This window comes from Budorcas taxicolor, chromosome 11, assembly GCF_023091745.1.
Source record: "Budorcas taxicolor isolate Tak-1 chromosome 11, Takin1.1, whole genome shotgun sequence".
Lineage (NCBI taxonomy): Eukaryota > Metazoa > Chordata > Mammalia > Artiodactyla > Bovidae > Budorcas > Budorcas taxicolor.
Window position 1 is genome coordinate 48,638,739 of NC_068920.1, and position 9,635 is coordinate 48,648,373.

Consider the following 9,635-nt stretch of genomic DNA (forward strand, 5'->3'; position numbering starts at 1 on the left):
AGTTTCTCCTGTTCCCTCCTCCAAACGGCCAGGATTTCCCATCCTGTTCCTCCAGTATTGACCTTCCCGTCTCCTGGGAGGGCTTGGTGCCGCGTGTCAGGCTCAGGCAGCCCTGCTTCTGCCCTTCACTGCCCCAGGACGCTCCCTACATTTCCCCTTCTGTGCGCCCCGGCCCCTTTCTGCTCCCAGTGCTCCTAACTTATCAGTCGGCGGGATGTGATTATTCCCAGAGCCGACTGGCGCCTGGAGGGACCCAGGGCGGCAAACCACCCGCCCTCCGCAGGGGGAGACTCCCTCTGAGGGCGCGGGGACCTGAAAGGCAAGTCAGCAGGCGTGTCAGTCCTGACGCGGGTGGCCCGGAGGTGTCAGTGGGGACCGTAAACAGCTCTTCTTTGGCGTGCGAACTATCTAGTTTCAAAGCCGGCAGTTCCCGGGGACTGGGCCAGGCTTGTGCAAGGCCCAGGCCCCGCCCCTTCTTTATTCCAGAAGCCCTCAAGGTCACCAGAGGCTGGCCTGGGGGTGGAGGGGGGATCCAGGGTGGCGTTCTGGGAACGATGACGGAGAGTCTTGTGTGAAACAGCAGCGGGGTGGGGGCGGGCCTAACAGGGAACAAGCAGGAGGCTGAGCTACGCCCCCAGCGCCTGGGAGAGGGGGGCCGGCCGGGAGCAGAGGGAGGGATCATGTTTCTTGGGGAGGACAACGCCCCCACCCCTCACCCTCAGAGCCAAGGCTGGGGTCTGGGCAGAGAGGCGCCAGATGGGAGCCAGCAACGCAAGGCCTGAGCCCCGGAACGGTGCCAGGCGGCGCCTTCCCAGGCGCCCGGAGGGCGAGCACACGGCCGGCAGGTGGGGCCTCACACCCCAGATCAGGCTCTCTTTTATCTCCAAACAGCTATGGGCCTTTCTTGAGGCCCAAAGGGCCCTCAGCAGCAGCGCATGGAGAAACATGAGCAGCCTGGAGGTTTCCAAGTGGAGAAAGGACAGATTGTTTCCAAGCAGCCAGCTGCCCTGCCTGTCCCGATGACCTTTCACCCGTGATCACTTCCCAGCCTAAACTACTCTGCCGGTCTCCTCCTGTTTACCAAGTCCAAGCTCGCTCTGCTGGCTGCACAATAGACCAATGAATCTGAGACAGGTGTTGAGGCAAGGAAGAGACTTTAAACGGGGAGCTGGCAGGCTCCGAAAAGATGGCAAGCTAGTGCCTTAAAATAACCATCTTATTGGGGTCTGGATGCCAGATTCTTTTATAGATCAGAGAGAAAGAAGCAATGAGGAACCAAAGTCAAAAGGCAGTGGGGAAGTAAAGCGAAAGGGTCTTGCAAAACATCTCTAAGGGAATGGCCAGCCTTTGGAAGGGATGTGCTAATCTCTTCTATTCACAGGTGGGGAGGGACAAACCATCTCTCTAAGAGCTGAACAAAGACACTTTAGTTTATAGTCAAGCAGAGGGGCAGGGTCCTCCAGGCAAGCCACGGAGTGTGATTATAGAAATAAAAGCGATGAAAAGCAAGTCAAAGAAACAGTTTCCAACATGGAGTCAGAATTGGCTTCCTCCCTGCAACAACCCCACGCCAGCCTCTATCCAAGAAGCAGTGATTCTCCATCTGAGATATACCATCAGTGCATCTTCTCCATGACAAAGCTCCTGTTTTTCCTCTTTCTGGGAGAGCTGTAACTCTGGGAGAGTTACATAACAAACCACTGAAATCCACTCCTTGCATCAAAGAGCTGTGTGATTTCTTCTTTCTTCCCACCAGGATTCTGTCTTCCTTCTTTTCTTTTAACAAATAGGCATGGTGCTAGGAATGCGAGGAAATGCAACAAATGATGCTTATAAAAAAATCTTTTTGGCTGTGCTGGTGTTTGCTGCTGCATTTGGGCTTTCTCTAGTTGCGGTGAGAAGGGGCTACTCTCTAGCTGTGATGGGCGCGCTTCTCATTGCGATGGCTTCTCTTGTTGCAGAGCGTGGGGCTCTAGAGTGCAGACTCAGTAGTTGTGACATGTAGGCTTAGTGGCTCTGCAGCATGTGGGATCTTCCTGGACCAGGAATCAAACCCATATACCCTGCACCGACATGCAGATTCTTAACCTCTGGACCACCAGAGAAGTCCCACAAATGACGTTGTTAAATCTCGCCAGAGGCTTTAGTCCTTATAAGACCAAGGGGGACAGGATCTTGGCTTCAGTGTCTCTGTGTCCCCGCAAGGTAGCACAGTTCCCACCACAGAGTAGGCCCTCCACTAATCTTTCCTGAATAGGAAGCAGGATGTTCGGAGTGCGTAGGAAGTGCTTGTGGGAGAGTAGAGGGTCCTCTTTCCTCCTTTACCAGATTCCAAGGAGCCTCAGCCTGTCCAGCCTCCTCTGTCAGGCCTCGCCCTTCAGGGTTACACATACACCCACCCTGCAGTTTTCCACCCATCTCAGGGCTCAGCAAGCCACTACCACAGTCCCAGCCCCCTATATTGTCCCAGCTGACCCTTCTGATTGCTATAGGGCAAATTGGAAAGAAAGCCGGCTGAATGTCCATGACTCTAGCCTCAGTTTCCCCACTCTTTTCAAGGGCCACCTTTGTCTGGTCTACATTAGGGATATATCCAGTGTATGTCTCTGCTGCTCCTGTGCTGGGCTCAGTCATGCCCAGCTCAGCTACCCCATGGAATGTAGCTCACCAGGCTCCTCTGTCCCTGGGATTCTCCAGGCAAGAATACTGGAGTGGGTTGCCTTTTCCTTCTCCAGGGGATCTTCTTGACCCAGGGATCTTAAGTCTCCTGCATTGACAGGCAAATTTTTTTACCACTGCACCACCTGGGGTGTCATAGCCAAGTCCACAGCCAATAGCCTACAAGGCTCAACTCCCTGACCTCCTTTCCACTGTTCTCCCTTCTCTCCCTCTGCTTTAGGCATCTGACCTCTTTCCCTCCAACCTTCCAGACTACCTTCCACCCCCAGAACCTATGCCTGTGTCATTCTTCCTATCTAGAACTTTCTTTTGCCGTATACCTGTCTGGCTCACCCTCTCACCTCCTTTACATATTTGCTTATGTGTTACCTTCTCACCAAGGCCTTTCCTCATTCCCACATACTCCCCAAAGTGCAATACCACAAGGTGTTCCCAGACTCTCTCCCTTGCTTTATTTGTCTCCCTTATTGCTTTCCGTTATATTGATTTTCTAAAGATGTTTATTGCCTCCCGCATTAGAATGCCAGCTCTGGGATTTCCCTGGTGGTCCAGTGGTTAAGAATCCATCTACCAATATAGGGGACACAGGCTTGAGTCCTAGTCCAAGAAGATCCCACATGTTGTGGAGCAGCTAAGCCCATGTGCCACAATTACTGAGCCGGCATTCTGTGCCACGACTACTGAGCCCAGGCACCCTAGAGCCTGTTCAGTCAGTCGTGGTCAACTCTGTGACCCCACGGACTGCAGCATGTCAGGCTTCCCTGTCCATTATCAACTCCTGGAGCTTGCGCAAATGCATGTCCATCAAATCGGTGATGCCATCCAACCACCTCATCCTCTGTTGTCCCCTTCTCTTCCTGCCTTCAATCTTTCCCAGCATCAGGGTCTTTTCCAGTGAGTCAGTTCTTCACATCAGGTGGCCAAAGTGTTGCAGGAAGGGGGACCCCTTCCAGGGCCCGAAACTGGGCTCTTGTCTAACACTCGGAAATGAATTGTCCGAGGAGACACATGTGCTGACAAAGCAAGAGATTTTATTGGGAAAGGGCACCGGGTGGAGAGCAGTAGGGTAAGGGAAACCAGGAGAACTGCTCTGCCACGTGGCTTGCAGTCTTGGGTTTTATGATGATGGGATTAGTCTTTGGCCAATCATTCTAATTCAGAGTCTTTCCTGGTGGCACATGCATTGCTCAGCCAAGATGGATGCTAGCGATAGGGATTCTGGGAAGTGGACGGACATGTGGTGTCTCCTTTCGACCTTTCCTGAACTCTTCTGGTTGGTGGTGGCTTATTAGTTCCGTATTCCTTACCAGGATCTCCTATCATAAAACAACTCATGTGAATGGTTACTAAAGGGCCTGACCAGGGTGAGCAGTTTCAGTCAGTCCTAACAAAAGTATTAGAGCTTCAGCATCAGTTCTTCCAATGAATATATTCAGGACTGATTTCCTTTAGGATTGACTGGTTTGGTCTCCTTGCAGTCAAAGGGACTCTCAAGAGTCTCCTCCAACACCATAGTTCAAAAGCATCAATTCCTCAGTGCTGAGCTTTTTTTATGGTCCAACTCTCACATCCATGCATGACTAGTGGAAAAGCCATAGGTTTGACTAGATGAACCTTTGCTGACAAAGTAATGTCTCTGCTTTTTAATATGCTGTCTAGGTTGGTCATAGCTTTTCTTCCAAGGACCAAGCATCTTTTAATTTCATATGCTCCGCCAAAAAAAAGAAGCTATCGCAACAAGAAGCCTATTCACTGCAACTAGATAGTAGCCCTTGCTCGTCACAACTACAGAAAGCCTGTGAGCAGCAATGGAGAGCCCCTGCCCTGCAACAAAGACCCAGCACAGCCAAAATTACAAATAAATGAATAAGAATGCCAGTTCCATGAAGGCAGGCATTTTTGTCTGTTTTGCTTACTGCTGTATCTCCAGCATCTGCACCAGTGCTTGGCATACAGGAAGTGTTCTATACATATTGGCTGAAGGACTCAACGGGCATTTTTACTTTCTGTCCCTCCTGAACTCTCACAGGGCACCTAGCTTCACTGTGAGCCAAAGTTCATTCTGCCTCTGTGTTCTGCTGGAACCCTGGCCCTACTCTTCTGTACAAGATACAACTTCTACCTGGTTCCCCGCAGAGGTGGGGTGAGCAAGCCACACCTCCCTTACTTCCCTGTCCTTCTCTTTGAGGAAGGAACAGGAACTACAACCTGGGGAGGAAAGAGAATGTAAGCTGGAGGCTACATGTGATTCTTCCTTTGGTCCAAGGAAAAAGCACCTTTACGTGGTGCCTTACTTAAAACAAAACAAAACAAAACAAAACATATTATGATCGTCTGCAGAGCTTCTCTAAAACATTTAAATTTCTAGACTCTATCCCCAGAAATTCTTAGGCAACTGTCTGGGCTGAGAGCTGAGCTTTTTTTTTTTTCCCAAAAAAAAAACAAAACTCCTTCAGTGATTCTCCATCCAAGTAATAGCCTGGTAGGCTACAGTCGATGGGGTCGCAATGAATCTGACATGACTGAGTGACTTCACTTCACTTCAGTGATTCTAATGTTCTGCCAGAATAGAGAATGGGGGCTCCAGGCAATGCCCTGGCCACGTGATGCTGTTCCTTGGTGTCCCAAGAGCACCCAGAGTGAACATGGGTACCCTAAGACATCAAGTGGACATCTAGATCCTCCAACTGGAGAACTGTGGCTGTGCACGGGTATTCTGTTCATCCAGTAGGTAACCATCTACACAAACACAGTTCTACCAGAAACCAATTCTCAGAGGCGGCACAACCTAAAGCAGGATTTACAAACTCACATGCCAACCAGAGCCATGCAGGCAAACCCTGGATTGCAGTAGGTATGGTGTTGAGATGCAGCTTTTACCCTGTTATGATCTGTTCTTTTCAGGAGGGAATGCAGGCCCCATGGTGTCAGATATTCCTCTCTGTTCTTCCAAACAGAAACCAGAATTCAGGAACTTTAAATGAACTAATGCATGTTGTTGCTGTTCAGTTGCTCAGTCATGTCCGACTCTTTGGGACCGCACGGACTGTAGCACGCCAGGCTTCCCTGTCCTTCATGATCTCCTGGAGTTTGCTCAAATTCATGCCCACTGAGTCAGTGATGGTATCTATTAATCCATATGTTCACTTAAAAATCCTGATGCTGCCAACAGGCTGCTAACCCCAGTTACATGGCTGCTAAACCACCGTATCTAGCAAGGCTGACCGCTCTTACAAGTGGGTGGTCTTTCACACCACCGCTTTAGTGCAGTGTCCCTTCCTCCTGCCACCCTTCACGTTCAAGCTAGCAGGCAATGACTGCTTGCCCCAGAGCCTCACACCACTTTAAACAGCTGCTCCCTCAGCGTTGCCAAGACTCCCCTGAAGTTTTGCAATAAAGGCTTGCTGCAGGGTTGTGCTGGAGCTGGCTCCTACTGGCTTGTGAAATTCAATTGTACCCATTTCTTCCCAAGTCCACGCTTGTTAACATCACATCAGCAGCAATGAAATCAGCCCTGGTGAGAGTATTTACACCAAATTTATCAGCAAGTGCTATGAATCAGGGTTTTTCTTTTCTTAGAAAGCTAGTTCTTAAACACTTATCAGGACAGCCCTGCTCAGGATTTAGACTCTGCCATGGGCTGGTAGGGAAGCAAGGGAGAAAGGAATGGTTTTGTTTCTCTAGTTACGTAAGAATTCACATGAATGTGTCCAATAGATGTTGTGACAGCACCTTTCCTTTAAAACCCTTAGATACCTGCTAAAAGTAAACAATAATCTTAGTTTTAAAATCTTTCTCCCTTGCATGCACACGTGTTCAGTCGTCTCCGACTCTTTGTGAGCCTGTGGACCATAGCCCACCAGGCTTCTCTGTCCGTGGAATTTTCCAGGCAAGAATACTGGAGTGGCTTGCCATCTCCTACTTCAATATTTCTTCCTTAATTAAGGAATAATGATTTTATAAGAAAATGCCCAGATTTTAAGAATACAATTTGGTGAGATTTTACTAGTGTACCCACTCACGTAACCACCACCCCAATCAGGATGAAGAATGCTTTTATTCCCATCAAAACGTCCTCCTGACTCTTTTCAGTCATTCCTCCGTAGGCAACCACTGTTTTGATTTTTAACCCCATAGATTCATTTTGCCTGTTTTACAACTTCATATAGATGGAATTATACATGCATTCTGTGGATCTGGATTATTTCACTTAGAAAAATATTTTTGAGACTCATCCATGTCATTGCCCAAATCAATGTCTTTTCAGTGCTGAGTATCCTTCCATTGAATGAAAAGACCTGATGTTGTCTTAATCTCCAAACTCACCCAGACTCGGGGCAAGGGCCCATTAATGTTTGATTTTTACTGCAGGAGAAGAAAACTTCTTCCCACCTTTCAGGACAAACAGACATTGGGCACAAGAGACCTTTCTCCACCAAGAGGAGGATAATAGAACAGAACATCAACTAGGCGTCTGGTCCTTTCCAACTCTAGGATAATTACTGCGCTCACTGTGACTTGCCCCCTCTCCCCTGAGTGACTGTTACTGTTAAGTCACTTCAGTCATGTCCGACTCTGTGCAACCCCATAGACGGCAGCCCACCAGGCTCCCCCATTCCTGGGATTCTCCAGGCAAGAACACTGGAGTGGGTTGCCATTTCGTTCTCCAGTGCATGAAAGTGAAAAGTGAAAGTGAAGTCGCTCAGTCGTGTCTGACTCTTAGCGACCCCATGGACTGCAGCCTGCCAGGCTCCTCCGTCCGTGGGATTCTCCAGGCAAGAGTACTGGAGTGGGGTGCGAAGAGGTCCCATTTCCCCTCTTCACTCTTGTAGGCTTCATCCCAAGGCCTTGGGATCTATTAGTTTCATAGCTGTCTTCCATGTTTCTCCTGGAAGGCTTAGTGATCTCACATAACAATATGTCCAGTGACCTGCATGATATGCCAGAATTCCTGAGACAGTGCCAGTTACAATGTACCTTTTTTGAGCCTAATTAGGACAAGAGGTGTTTCCTGAGTTAAGGCAGGTATGGAACCCCAGGGATTCAGGACAGAAGGAAGGCCCGTGCTCCTCATCCCTATGCCAGGCAAGCAGATGAACAGAGGCAGCAGCCAGAACGTTTTCACCCAAAAGTAATAAAGACAAAGTCTGCATCCAGACAAACCCATCTTCTTTATACCAGGATAAATTCTAACACCTGGTATAGCTCACCCCTCCTCAGGTGAGGCCTGAGTTCTCATTCTGGCTTTGGCATCACCTCAAGTTGCTTCCTGACCTGGTTAGCGGGACATCAACTTGGTTGCAATAACAAAAGATTGCTATTTTGTATTCTGTCTTTTCATTCCAATGGTAGTTCCCCACATGATCCCAGGGACTGCTAATCTACATACCTGACCATTCTCAAGGTCTACAAGAGTATTATGTATTATTTCTCTTTTTGGGGGCCATATGCAGATCTTAAGTTTCTTGACCAGGGATCAAACCCGAGCCCCCTACAGTGGAAGCGTGGAGTCTTAACCGATGGACCGCCAGGGAAGTCCCAGTATTTCTTGTTAATTTTCTGCTGTTTATTTGATCCTGCTTTGGGGGCATATGGGTCTTCCCAAAGTTTTCATTCTTTAAGTGGTGCTAGCATAAATAACTTTGTAATGGTTAAAGTACTTTGGCTCATTCATTCATTTTCTAGTGACTATTCACTGGGTTCTTACCATGTGCCAGGCACTGTGCCAGCCATGAACAGGACAGTCCAGTGTGCCCAGAGAACTTACAGTCTAACAGGGGAGGAAAGAGGCAGCTATATGGCAGTGTGGTAATGTAATGCCCAGGTAATGCCCCTGTGAGGGGGCAGTCATGGAGGGCAAGGGACCGCAGGAGGGCACTAACCAGCTGAGCTGGAAGTGCAGGCTGACAGGTTGCTCCGTTGAGTGAATGCTGAGCAAGGTTTTCTTTCACTCAGTCATTTCAGGCGCATATATTATTTCTAGATCATTCAATTCATTTTCAAATACACCTCTTCTTTTCTCACAATATCATGTTCTTTTTTTTTTTTTTCTTTCAGTACTTTCCATTCTTTGCTTTCATTTGAAAACTGCCATTTTCTATTACATCAAGTTCCAGGGAGTATTAATCCTCCTGTTTTGCCCATGCATTTTCATGTTGGAATGAACATGTTTTTGAGTGCTGCTGTTGTTCAGTCACTCAGTCGAGTCCGACTCTTTTCAACCCCATGGACTGTAGCACATCAGGCTTCCCTGTCCATCACCACCTCCCAGAGCTTCCTCAAACTCATGTCCATTGAGTCAGTGTTGCTATCCAATCATCTCATCCTCTGTCATCCCCTTCTCCTGCCTTCAATCTTTCCCAGCAACAAAGTCTTTTCTAATGAGTTGGTTCTTCATATCAGGTGGCCAACGTATTGGAGCTTCAGCATCAGTCCCTCCAATAAATATCCAGGATTGATTTCTTTTCTGTTTGACTGGTTTGACCTTCTTGCAGTCCAAGGGACTCCCAAGAGTTTTCTTCAACACCACAGTTCAAAAGCATCAATTCTTCAGTGCTCAGCCTTCTTTATGGTCCAACTTTCACATCCATACATGACTATTGGAAAAACCACAGCTTTGACTGTATGGACCTTTTTTCAAGTGGCTTGTAGTATTTTTATTGTGAAGGTTTTTTTTTTTTTTTTCCCCTCTTCCTTTTGGTGTCCCCATGAGCCCCAAGTTGTGGTAATTTAGCTACAGGGCAGTTTTAACATTTGCTTCCGCTCTGTTCCCTAGGGGTATAATGGTTGTCACTGACCTATTTTTACTTCAGTTTCTTCCAGGAAATTATTTAATTACTTAAAAACAATTCACTGAACACTTACTGTGGAAGATACAGAACAACGCAAGACAACACAATAAAGCCGCCTTACAGGGAACCACAGTTTGAAAGGACCAAACATACACAAAAAGTAAG